We start from the raw sequence: 13,485 nt of genomic DNA, 5'->3' as shown, positions 1-13,485 counted from the left end.
CCCCAGAGTTCTGACACAAATTTGACCTACATTCTTCTTGTTCCCCCCCCTCCATTTCACACCAGTATATTGTCCTTAAATTACTCTTTTGAGATCTAGCTCTCACGGCACATAGGCCAAATTCCTTTCCAAGAAGTTCTTCGGTCATTCAGGTAAATAGACACACAATTATTTCTAGCTCATAGATCTTCTGGTTATACCAGATTTTCCTGAATCCCCAGGTGGACACACCATTATTTCTAGCAGTGGTCATTCTCATATTGGGTCTGTATTTTTGGCAATTGAGTTAGGCAACAAACATCTTTTTAAAAATATTTTTATAACATGATTACATGTACAGTTTTAAAATTTCACATATGATTCCAGAATTTTCATCTGTTGTTTTTGGGGGGATTCTAGAGCCAAAGTGTCTGGCTTAACTAGCTACCATCTTCTTCCTCATTTCTTTAAACATCGTTAAATAGTTCATTAGTAAAGAAATGTGGTTAGCTTGTGGTATGTGAGAGAACTTCAAAAAGTTCATAGAAAATGGAATTAAAAGATAAAAATAAGAAATATAAACCTTATTTCTCAACATAAGCTGCCTGTTAAGTTCAAGACAGTTTTGCAGATAATTATACCAGCCATTTAGTCCATCCCTAAAGAACTGAGGGTCCTAGGAATTTAACTATGTCAATACTGTATTTTTTACATTATTAACTGAAGAAACATTGGTGCCCTTTAAATATATTTTAAGATTAGGAAACCAAAAGAAGTGATAAGAAGCCAAATCAGAACTGTAAGGTGCATACCTAATGATTTCCCATCAAACCTCTCACAAAATCGCCCTTGTTTGATGAGAACAATGAGCAGGAACATGATTGTGGTGAAGAAGGACTCTCTGGTGAAGTTTTCCCAGGTGTTTTTTCTACTAAAGCTTTGGTTAACTTTCTCACAACACTCTCATAATAGGTAGATGTCATTGTTCTCTGGCCCCTGGAAAGTAAGCAAACAAAATGCCTCAAGCATCCCAAAAGACTGTTGCCACAACCTTCACTCTTGACTGATCTATTTTTGTTTTGACTGGATCACTTCTCCCTCTTGGTAGCCATTGCTTTGATTATGCTTTGTCTCTAGGACTGTACTGGTAAGTCCATGTTTAATCTCCTGTTACAATTGTTCAAATAAATGCTTCAGGATTTTTATCTTATTTAGAATTTCCATGAAAACTGCTCTGATCTGGGCATGATTTTGACACCCCAGCATATGGAAACTTTGCTTAACTTCAGTATTTCAGTCAGAATTGTGTAATCTGAACCAATTGAGAAGTCTATAGTATTGGTGATTGTTTCTGCTGTTAATCATTGTCCTTCTTCAATTAGGGCACAAACAAGATAAAAATTTTACTTGCAAATTGACATGACGATCTGTACTGCGGGCTTCACCTTCAACATTGTCTCATCCCTTCTTAAAACCAGTTACCTATTGGTAAACTGCTGATTCCTTTGGTACATTGTCCTAACAAACTTTTAGTAGATCATTAATGATTTCACTATTCTTCTATCCAAACTTCACCATAAATTTGGTTTTTGTCTTTCCTTAAATGGAAAGAAGAATTCTGCTAAAATTCTTCAATTTTGGCAGAATTAATGTTTCTCTGACAGGGGCTCTTTTCAAACTGATACCTCATTCTTCTTAGTGCCTCAAATTAGATCCTGTTCAGACATGTTATAACAAGTTCATCTGAGTTTATTTTGATGCAAAAACACATTTTGAAATTTATGTCTCTTTTTTCCATGCATTTTCCATGAGGATTTTGAAGATCCCTCATATAACAGAAGTCAGTGTGTATACAAAATTTAGTGTTTTTCTTAATACCTATCCCCTATATGAAAATTTTAAAATTATTTGAAACTTAAAGGTTTTAAACTATCTTTAAAATAATTACCTCTTTTTATCCATTTTTCAAATAAGCTAATTTTAAGATATAATTTTGAAATTTACATCACTTATGAGATGCCACTATTAGTAAATTATGACATAGATGTGAGATATGACAGAAAACTTCACCAAGAGACAAACATACTAAGCAGAATGAGCCCAATCTTTACTTGTATCCTGAAGAATAGCCACCTGACATAGTTGAAAAATTAAACATGGGGTAAGAAGTCCTAATTCTGCCACTTATTAGTTATCATTTAACCATTTTGAATTTTAGTTTCCTCATCTGTGAAAATCTCTGCTCAATTTAATAACAAAATTTTTGAATAGTAACATTTATTGAGTACATATTAGGTTCCAGGCAACACTCTACACATCTTAGAAGCGTTCTCAATCAATCCCCTTAACAACCTCTGACGTAGTAGACCATTATCTTCTCTTTCAGATGAAGAAACTGACCTTGTGAGAGGTTAAGTAACTAGTCCAGGTTTATCCAGCTATGAAGTGGAAGAGCTATGTTTCAGACCCAAACAGTCTGACTTTGAATCATAGCATTTAACTGGTGTGCTATACCTAATGGGAGATGATGTCCAAATGTAGGGGAATGGTATTAACTCTGAAATCACTGTGGTCATTTTCCTCTGAGATATGTGGTTGAAGCAAGTCATTTCTCTAAAATAGCCACTGCATTCTCTGCAACTGTCAGCTGCAATCATTTTCCAGATACACATGGTAAGTTTGTATTTTAAAAATATTTGAAATTAGCTCAACAAAATAATATTCAAATTCCACCACCTACAAGTATTTTGCATTTTTTGTATCTTACAAAACCATTGCATCTTATAGACTTTAACATATTTATGTAGTTGTAATTATCATATACATATATTTGCATTATATTTATTTCACATAATATTATAGACCTGCTTTATTCATTCATCCAAAAGATACTTACTGAGCTTCTGCCATAAGCCAAGCATTGCCTGGGCTCTGTGGATCATCAGTAAGCAACACAGCCAAAATCCTTGCTCTTTTGAAACATGTCTTCTAGTAGGGACAGAATATAACACATCAGTGATGACAAGTGCTAAGGAAAAAAATAATAAAGCAAGGTATGGAGACAGACAGTGACAGGAAACGTGGTATTCTAAAAGAGTCTGATTAGGGAAGTCATCTCTGGAAAGGTAATGTTTCAGTAGTGACCTGCATGAATGGAGGGAGGGAGCCCTGCAGATATCTCAGGGAGAGGATTTCCAACAGAAACACAGTTTTTAAAAAGGCTCTGAGGCTGGAGGGAGCTTGGTGTGTTTGAAAAGCAGCAAGGAGACTAGAATAAATGAAATGGGAGAGGAGGAGGTGTGGTAGAAGATGGGGGGAGTGCTATTAGAGACCAAATAGGACCATGTCAGATTCTAATTTTACTCTGAATGAGTTAGAAGCCTTCAGAGAGTTTTTTAAAAAGTACTGACATGATCTAATTTATGGTTTAGAAAACGACTCCAGCTTTTTACAGAAAATTAAAAGGCAGAGTAGAAGCAAGGAGATCAATTCAGAGTCTGTGACTTTGGCCCATGATAGACGTGGAAGTGGTAGAAGTGGTCTTGTTCTGAATATTGTTCATAGGTAATGCTAACTGGCTTTACCAATTCTGGAGCCTGAAAGAAAGATGGGAGACCAGATGATGGCTGGGTTTTGTTTGGTTTTGTCTTGTTTTTTGAGATGGAGTCTCTCTGTGTTGCTCGGGCTGGTGTGATCCCGACTCACTACAACCTCTGCCACCTGGGATGGCTGGTTTTTTAGCCTGAACACATGGAAGATTGAAGTTGCTAGTTATGGAGAGGAAGAGAATAGACAGAGGAACAGATGTAGGGTAGAGGTGACTGAAGTAGGAATGAGGAGTTCAGTGTGGACAAGATACAGTTCGTTCTCTAAGGGAGTGTGTCAAGGATGCAATTGGATGCATGAGTCTTGAGTTCTAAAGGAGAGATCCTGCTTAATGTGAGACTATAGTTTAGAGGAAAAGAAGAGACTAAGAATTGAGCACTTGGCTGTCCATTGTGTAGAGGTAAGGAAGGTGAGGACGAATAAGAAAAGGAAACTTGAAAAGGAATAATCAATGAGAAGCAAAACTAAGAAAGTGTGGCATCCTGGAAGCCTGGGCAGGGAAGGGCATCAGAGTAGAAGAAGGAATCCTTTGTGTTAAGGAGGAAGGTCAGCAGGAGGAAGACTGAGGATTGAACATGGGATGTGGCAATCCTGGTTTAGTTTAACAGAAGCTGATACAGGGAGAATGGGAGGTGGAAAGAGGAATTAGAAACAATAAATACGGGCAACTCTTTTGAGACCCTTTGTTTAAAAGGAGATTAACAAAAAGGAATGGTAGCTGGGTAACAGGATATTTGGGTTTATTTGACTTTTGTTCTAACATGAGAAATATCATAACACACTTGAATGTAGATTAGAAAGATCTAGTAGAAAGGGTGAACTAATGATGCAGGGATGAGAGGGAGAATTAGACAACAATTATCTCATGTTGATGTAACATTATTTATCTTTTTACTGTTGATGTTCATTTAATTGCTTCTGATTTTTTACTACAGTGTTGCAAAGAAAATATTTGTGCCTAATTATTTTTTATTATTGAGATCATTTTCTTAAGATAAATTTGCAGTTGGGAAATTACTGGGTTAAAGTTCATGAATATTTTTAAGACTCTTAACACTGCCCTATTGCTTTAAAATCAATTAAATGTTACCAGTAATGTATAAATGATAAAGTTTTATTGCAACCTTGCTAGAGTTATGCCATATAAATTATGGAATTCCATAATTCATGGAATTCCTAGTGTTTCAAGTACCCTTTTTCTGTCAGACTATTAGGTTCTAAAAGACAGAGATAATGTCTCAATTTTTTGTTGCCATCTATTTTTTAGGCCAAATATTTCTCTGGTAATAATAATTACAAAAGTTATCTGAAATCCCTCTGTGTTCAATCATAATGGTAGGTATATGTTATGGTGAGAAAAAAACATCATCAGTTTTGGAATCAGAGCAGCCAGTATTTGAATCCCAGGTTTATTACTTTGCCTTTGCTTAAGTCACTTTAATTTCACCATCAATATAAAAATTAATAATAATACTTGTTTCTAAGTCATTTAGACTGCTAAAATAAGATATCTATAAAGCCCCTAGTACCAAGTAAGAAAATTTTGGTGGAAAATAGTGGAACTTCCAAAAGAAATTTATGTGTATTATGAAAATAGTTTATGAGCATTTAATATTTTTTTAAGTCAGGAAGATAAAAACATTCCTCATAAAACACACCTTGCCCACAGCCCATAAAGTTATCATCTTGCAGTTTTGATACTTCCTATGGAAAAAAAAATCCTCATGAATTTCAATTCTAGTAAACTGTTGAAACAGCAAGCACCTGGGATATCTCCTGGGAAAGCACAGGCTGCTACAGTAGTCCTGGGATCTGCAGTGTCTCTAGAAATAGCACCAGGCGGTTACCTTCAGGTGACTAAATGAGGCTTCATCTCAGCACACAAGCTTAGAAAGCTTTACAATCAGTCCAGCTTGCTATGGTGAGGATATAGCACGAAAAAGAGTACAAATGGAAGTCGACTTCATCAAAATATCCAGTCAATTTCCAAACAGGTAAGATAATCTATCATGATAAGCAGAGGGTCCTCTGTGTAATGTTGCCAGCTTAGGCGGGTAAATATTAAGATTTATGTCTACATCTATTCATGTAAATATAGATAAATGAGTCATCATAGAACCTCTGTGATATCTAGGGAAATATCTTTAGCCTAAAAGTCTGAAATTAAAAGACAATGCTATGCAGTCCTTCAACATATCTTAACAATAAAGATCCTACCACCATCATAAGAAGTTTCTTGTCAAATCATAAAAATACGTTCACTTGAACAGAACTCAAAAGTTCTTAAAAGACATTGAATGAAGCAGTTATTTTCTGTTTTGTTTAGTGTGGTTCCCACACTGACATTGGACAAAAGATGACTATAACTAGAAAAGAATATTGAGAGAGGGCTTTACAGTGTGTTAATTCACTAAATCTAGACATTTTTATAATAATGGCAACTCAGGTACCCTGTGTTTGTGTGCAGACTTCTCTAAAAGACTAGTCAGTATCTTCCGTTATAATCGCATGTGGGGAACCAGTGAGTGAAAGTCGGTGCTATGAGACCTTGTCAGCCAAATTCCCAGCTGGGGAATTCAGCTTTGTTGTTTTTCATTAGTAAACCAAGAACCGTACTCTTTAACCTTGGCTTAAATATGGCTCTTGTTAAAAATGATGCATAAATTCATTAGTTAATCTGTATAGAAAGTGCTATCCTCAGGTGAAAAACGTCACATAATGTCTGTTTCACTTAAGTTTATTTCAAAAAATATGTATTTCGTTCCCACTGTGTTCTAGGCATTGCACAAAGTTCTGTACATACAAAGATTAAAAATAAGAATTTAGTTTGCGTGTTTAAAAACAATATAATGGTTCTGGTATTGATACAAAGTTATAGATAATTTTAATTTTGTCTGTGATCCTTGATGAATAACAATGTCAAAAAACAATGCATCTGGTAGTTACATCCATCTTAATAATATAATTGGATTAACTTTGTCTGATTCAATATTGCAGAAAACAGTCACCAAGATTCTCACAAAATATAGAGCTACCAGATTTTCTTTTCTTTTTTCACTTATGTCTCTGGTGTGAGACTTGAGCAGGTAATAATGCCAAATGATAGCAAGAATTTCCAAGCAGGATTCAGGGCTTAGCAGCAAGATTTTAGACTAAAGGGAAAGGAATGTTTTTAGTGATTTTCTTTTAATGTTTATTGTATATATAGTTTTGAATATGAGGAGGACTAACCTGTTTAAATCTTTCATTTAAAAGAAATTAAGCTTTAAAGAAGATACGGCTTCTTGGCCTTATACACAAAAATAGCTTACCCTACAGGATTCAGAGTCTTCAAGGTATTTTTTTTTAATTGCTATTGAGAATTACTCAGTTGATAATTGGTGCTGGGTTGTGTTATATCAAATTAGCCATTTCTATATTTACCTGTCACAAAAAGGAATAAGCTATAAATAGTATCCCTTGTTTTTCCAGTCAATATATGTACTTATATCTAACAATTTAATAATTAGTCAGAGATGGAGCAATCCTAATAAATACCATGACCCCGATAATGCTAAAAGAGAAAAAAGAATCTTACTGTGAAAATTGAGAAGTAATAACAGGATGAAACAGGCAGAGTCATGTTGTGCATTAAAGTTATGCTGCTGACAACATCACTTAGAATCTTTCTTTTCTAAAAATGAGATGGTTCTCAAGGTGCTAATCACTAAAATAACACCTTGTGGAAAATTATATGCTTATTGTTATTTTGCCATATCCTTCTTCAGATGAAAGGACCACAAAAACACTAGCTAAAACTTATTCCACACTCTGTCTTTATTCATTTTTACTTATGCAGAAAATTATTTATTCCCCCGTGACAGAAAAATTAAAACTACTCAGAATAAAAGTTGAAAGATATTAAATCATAGAGTTTTTATTTGCATCTCAAAAGGAGATGCCAATAAATCTCATTTCATTTTACTGTGTTTCTTGGAGAATTGTGTAGTTCACCAGAAGACTGAAAACACAGAATCCTGTTACAGCCATTGAAGTGAAACATAAACTACTTCATGGGGGGAACAGAAATAAAATTGTATAACACCCTTCCATGTAGCATTAGACTTCAAACTACCCTTGTGATCAGACTGATGTTTTAGAGCTTCTGTGGTCTCTGTGCCCCGTCAGAGCTCAAGGTTCTGCATGTGATCAGTTGAAAGTCCCAAAAGGATATATTCCTGTTGACTGAATATAAGCACATAAAGGTAGCCATCTCCTTTTTTCACCCACATCTGAAATAAAGCTCCAACAACCTGTAAGCATTGTTAATATCTTCATTTTTTTAAAGAAAAGAATAGCATTTATATATTCAATGGCTCAGGACAGTATCAGTTTATGACTAGAATGCAAAGGCATTGAGGGTTGAAGGATTATTATTTTGCCCTTGGACATCTACTTCTAAGCATCCCTAAATGCTACTTCGAAGCTAGCTTGGTCTCAATTCTTACTCAACACTGTAATGAGAAGCCTTCGCTGTCCTTTCAGAAAAGCTCCATGAATGGAAAAGTCTGGGCTGTGATGATGAGAGTTTTGTTATTTTGATGGGGTTGGATGTAGAAACCTGAATTAGTCTGACCTCTTTTTTCAGACATCTGCCTGAGTGTTGAGCTTTTGTCCACACAGGGTTTCTGCTTGACCCTGATTCCATCATTTTCAAGTCAAGCTTTGGCTGCTGGGTTCTGCCTTCAGCATGAGAAATACTGAAGGAAGGGGCAGGGAGTAATAAAGAGGGGAGGCTGAAAGAGAACAAAGAACAAGAATAACTGGGAAAAATCACATCCCAGTAAAAGATAGAAAACATAATCAGGGGAGGGGAAGGTGGAAAGTTCTCTTGACTAAAACATATAATAATGAGAATTGAATACTTTGTTAAAAGCAAGTAACTGGCTTTATGTTTTTTTACTGTACCCAGGATATGTATTTGTGGTTAAATCATGATTTTTCTCCTGTCTCTAAAGAACTTTGTATTAAATCTCTGTTTTCTTCTATTTCATCCACAGACCTTGCCTGTACCTTTTATAAAAATATTTTTACAAGTATAAATGGACATGAAATCACAAAGTATAGAAATAATACTATCATAAAAAGTATATAGAGTATTATTTTATATTTTATAGAAGCTTTATTTCCTCCAGTGAATTTGTACTTGGAAGAGTGAAGACCTTCACCATTTCATAATTTTTATAAACAGCTTATAAGGATAGGGGCTTACTCAAAATTGTATAGAATTTAAAGTTTTCAGAACAATGTACAAAAGTTCTTCATTTAATTTCTAAATTTTAGGTCTTTGCAGGTGAAAGCAAAGTTTTTATCATGAAAATGTTACTAGGGGATGTGAAAGGGGACACTAATTAAGAGGTAATATTAAAATAGAAGACAGATTAATGAAATGAAAGAAAAACTAGGTTATGAAAAGCATTTCAAATGAGTAGGATAAGGGCTTCTAAATCATTAATTTGGCTTTGTTTCAATATTAATATTTAATTGGTAGTGGTAAAAACGAAGAAAAGCAAGGTGAATGTGAATTTAATTCAAAGTCTTTAAAGGATCTTCTACACAATTTAGGATTTGAGTTGCATGATCACAGAGCCGTAGTGAAGGGGCAGAATGGAGAGTGAATGAAAGCAGAGGTTCTGAACTCAAATAACTCTTCTTAAAATGTGCCATTTTGACCTTTAATCCCATATATGTGTGTGTGTGTGTGTGTGTGTGTGTGTGTGTGTGTGTGTGTGTATATACATATACGTATATATGTGTATATATGTGTATATATACATATACGTATATATGTGTATATATGTGTATATATACATATACGTATATACACACACACACACACACACATATATATATACACATATATATATATTCTCTCCAGAAACAAATGATAGCATTTCAGCAAAACCAAATTGTTTTGACCATTGCTTTTTCCTGGGGCCTAGAGTTTCTGATTGACTTTTGGTGAAAGCTCCTTGACAAGTGTACTAATCTATAACTGTAAACACGGCAAATCCAATGAGGCCACTCTTAATGTTGATACCGTTACTGTTCTGGTTAATATCAAGACCTTCATTTCATCAACATAGTTGTTACTCCACTTTCTCTAGTACTGAGTATCCAAAGAAGCTAGTCACTACATTAATCATTTTCAACATCGATGTGTAGCAAAGACACCTTTAAGCCATGTTTACTGAACATTTTTTATCTGCCACTTCTAGCTGCTTTATAACTAATAGTGATGATAGCTGCCAGCCATCTGGCGCAGCTGCTGCCATCAGGCTGGCCGCTCTAGGGTGGGTATGGGAAAGAGGCCGACAGACCCCCCCACCCCCAGCAGCAGCCTGCTGCCCTGGGGACTGCCCAATGGGGTGGGGTTGGGTTGCACCACAGGCAAGAGGTAGCTCTGGCTAGCCCCTGAGCTCCGGGGCCACAGGTGGCACCGTCACTCCAGCCCAGCTACTGGCCAGGTCCAGCAAGGACCTGGAGTCCCCGCCCCAGGCCGCCAGGGGGCGTGGCCAGGTGCACTGCTCCACGGAGCCTTCAGGAGCTGGGACAAGCGGTAGCCCCGCCCCTTCCAAGTTGGCAGGTGGGAGGTCCCCAGGTACAAAGCACCGCTGCAACCTGGGCACCCCTGTGATCTCGGGAGCCAGGAGTAGGCAGCAGCCCCACCCTCCTGCGTTAGGCTGCAGATCTAGGCCTCCTGCTCCACAGAGCAAGCAGGAATGCCACCCCCTCTTCCCCCAGCTGTAGCCACCCAAACCGGGGATACAGACCCAGGCATACCTGCATTCTTGCCCTTGCAGGCTTGGAGTGCCTGTTTCTTCCACCTGGCCTCTCCCCATTCCCGGCACACACTCCAATCTAGGAGCAGGGTTGGGGCTGAGCCCAGGCTCTGTCACAGCCCGAGCTGTGTTCACAGGCTTAGGGCAGTGCTGACATGTCAGCCCCCATGGCCTTGGACCCCCCAGACTTTGGGTGTCAAAAAGAGGGGAAGCTGAAGGGGGACTGAGAGCAGCTGTGTCCTGACCTGCAGGTGCCTTTTGGTGCCAGCTGCCTGGGCACCATGGATGAGCATGGGAGGCAAACAGGCTCCTGAGCAGAGAAGGGCAGGTCCCCAGTAAAACCTGGGGGTGGGAGCTGGCAGTCCTGCAGACCCAAAGCGGCAGTTCGTGGTGCTTGTACCTGGGCCCGCAGTGGCTGTCCGTGAACCAATCAGCACACACTGCCCCACCCTCTGAGGCCCATAAAGGCCCCTGGCTCAGCCAGAGCAGGCAGAGGATGGAGAAATAAAGAGGGGAGGGGACAACCAGCTGCAGGAAGGAGCTATCCTCTCTGCTGAAAGTAGGAGAGGACAGAATGACCAGCTACAGAGAGGAGCTATCAACTGTGGGCCTCCTCTGAGCTGTTCTAACACTTAATAAAGCTCATCTTTGAGTTGTTCACCCTTTACTTGCCTGCATACCTCATTCTTCCTCAATGCAGGACAAGAACTCGAGCAAAGGTGCCACCAGACACAGAAGTTTCTGGCCAGAAAATCGACACCCTAAAGATCCTGTATCAACAGCTAATGTAGGGTCCACATTAAAGACTATGAAAGGGATGTAGTTATTCCCATGTGTCAGGTGAAGAAACTGAACCTCATTTTTTTTCAGCTGAGAAGAAATTTGACCAAGAAATTTCTTTAAGAAATTTGACCAAGGCCACTCAACCCAAATTTGGACCCAAGTCAGCCTTACTAACCCCTATTTTAACTATTATTTGATAATGTGGCAGTTTTTTATTGGTATTTGCTCACCCACCTGCAACATCTGAACATACAAACACATTTATTTTGTTAAGCTGTGTTCAGGCTCCCTAGCAATTTAGAAAACATGCAAGCACTTTTAAATGTGTGAGCACAAAATTCAAGAAGCTCCTGTATATTGTCCTTGTCTATAAGGTCTTACCCTTTTAAAATTTAAAAGATATTTAAATTTAAAGAAATTTAGGTATCTTTTCTCACTATCAATACTCATTTAGCTCTTTTGTGAAATGTTTTAATTAGCTGATCAACTGATCATAACAACAACTGAACAAGGATATCAGAAACTGATTACGTTGATATTGCAACTGTTTATGAAATGTCTCAATGTATTCCTCTTACCAATACTGTTAGTTATTTCTTGTGTTAAAGGGGGTAGCTCATCAGTAATGTAGGGAGATTAAGAAGGAAGATTAAGTCATCTAAGTACTATCGCTGTAGTATAAATGTCATAGTTCTTTAAACTATGGGGAAAGAGTATATTCTCTCTGTTTACCATCCTATCTGTACCCTTTTGTTCTGAGCAAATTGGTCGTGGTGTTCTGCCTATTTCTTCATTATACCTCGATCCTTCACTGCGTAAAAGGGTCAGTATCTACTAACAACATACTAACTTTAGTTTACTAATATTGAATTGTACCAACCCTTAAAAACTCACTCGGTAACCTTTTGGGAGAGCTGCAGCTGTACAGAATGCACATATATTGCTGCACAAGGAACTTGCACTTGCACTTCTTTGTTATTTTCCACACATCATTAGTCCAACTGTTAGTTACTACTTATTGCCACTGTTACTTTATCCTATTACTGTTTTATTTAAATGCTGAAATAATAGCATTTATATAACAACATTAAATAACAGAATAACACATAATTTCAAACAAATAACTGTTTTTTACATTTGCATGTTAAAGTAATAACAGTGGACAGTTATATGATATACACTATATTTTATTATAATATTTTAGGCCTGATAATGCTACATTCTGGCCTGGCTCTCTAAAATTTGTTCACCGTATTTGACCTTCACTCTAAGAAGTATCATCTTTATTATTATTATTATTATTATTATACTTTAAGTTCTGGGGTATATGTGCAGAAAGTGCAGGTTTGTTACATAGATATACACACACCACGATGGTTTGCTGCATCCATCACCCTGTCATCTACATTACGTATTTTTCCTAATGCCCTCCCTTCCCAATCCCCTGACCCCCCGACAGGCCCCAGTGTGTGATGTTCCCCTCCCTGTGTCCATATGTTCTCATTGTTCAACACCCACTTATGAGTGAGAACATGCGGTGTTTGCTTTTCTGTTCCTGTGTTAGTTTCCTGAGAATGATGGTTTCCAGCTTTATCCATGTCCCTGCAAAGGACATGAACTCATTATTTTTTATGGCTGTATAGTATTCCATGGTGTATATGTGCCACATTTTCTTTTCCAGTCTATCATTGATGGGCACTTGGATTGGTTCCATGTCTTTACTATTATGAACAGTGCTGCAATGAACATACGTGTGCATGTGTCTTTATAGTAGAATGATGTATAATCCTTTGAGTATATACCAGTAATGGGATTGCTGGATCAAATGGAATTTCTGTTTCTAGATCCTTGAGTAATTGCCACACTGTCTTCCACAATGGTTGAACTAATTTACACTCCCACCAACAGTGTAAAAGCATTCTTATTTCTGCCATCCTTCCAGCATCTGTTGTGTCCTGATTTTTTAATGATTGCCATTCTAACTGGCGTGAGATGGTATCTCAATGTGGTTTTGATTTGCATTTCTCTAATAACCAGTGATGATGAGCTTTTTTTCATGTGTTTGTTGATGCTTCTTTTGAGAAGCATCTGTTCGTATCCTGCACCCACTTTTCGACAGGGTTGCTTGTTTTTTTTCTGGTAAATTTAAGTCCTTTATAGCTTCTGGACATTAGCCCTTTGTCAGATGGGTAGATTGCAAAAATTTTTCCCATTCTTTTGGTTGCTGGTTCACTGTACTAATAGTTTCTTTTGCTGTGCAGGAGCTCTTTAGTTTAATTAGGTCCCATTTGTCAAT

At 37.4% G+C, this 13,485-nt stretch overlaps 1 protein-coding gene across 2 annotated transcripts in view; it reads left to right on the top strand.

The window, feature by feature from the left end:
- Positions 1 to 13,485, top strand: part of PTPRR (protein tyrosine phosphatase receptor type R) — a 292,025-nt gene that overhangs the window by 131,622 nt on the left and 146,918 nt on the right. Inside the window, exon 1 of one of the 2 annotated variants that reach the window (XM_032295669.1) lies at positions 5,216 to 5,579. The exons of the other annotated variant lie outside the window; for it this stretch is intronic. The gene's annotated coding sequence lies outside the window, so the exon portion shown is untranslated. Of the gene's footprint in view, positions 1 to 5,215; positions 5,580 to 13,485 lie in introns of those variants that run through there. 2 annotated transcript variants of the gene reach the window in all.

Source organism: Sapajus apella, unplaced genomic scaffold, assembly GCF_009761245.1.
Source record: "Sapajus apella isolate SASKATOON/1434 unplaced genomic scaffold, GSC_monkey_1.0 scaffold2, whole genome shotgun sequence".
NCBI classification, from domain to species: Eukaryota; Metazoa; Chordata; class Mammalia; order Primates; family Cebidae; genus Sapajus; species Sapajus apella.
Note: the sequence above shows the minus strand (reverse complement) of the source record. Positions and strands in the feature narration are given on the sequence as shown.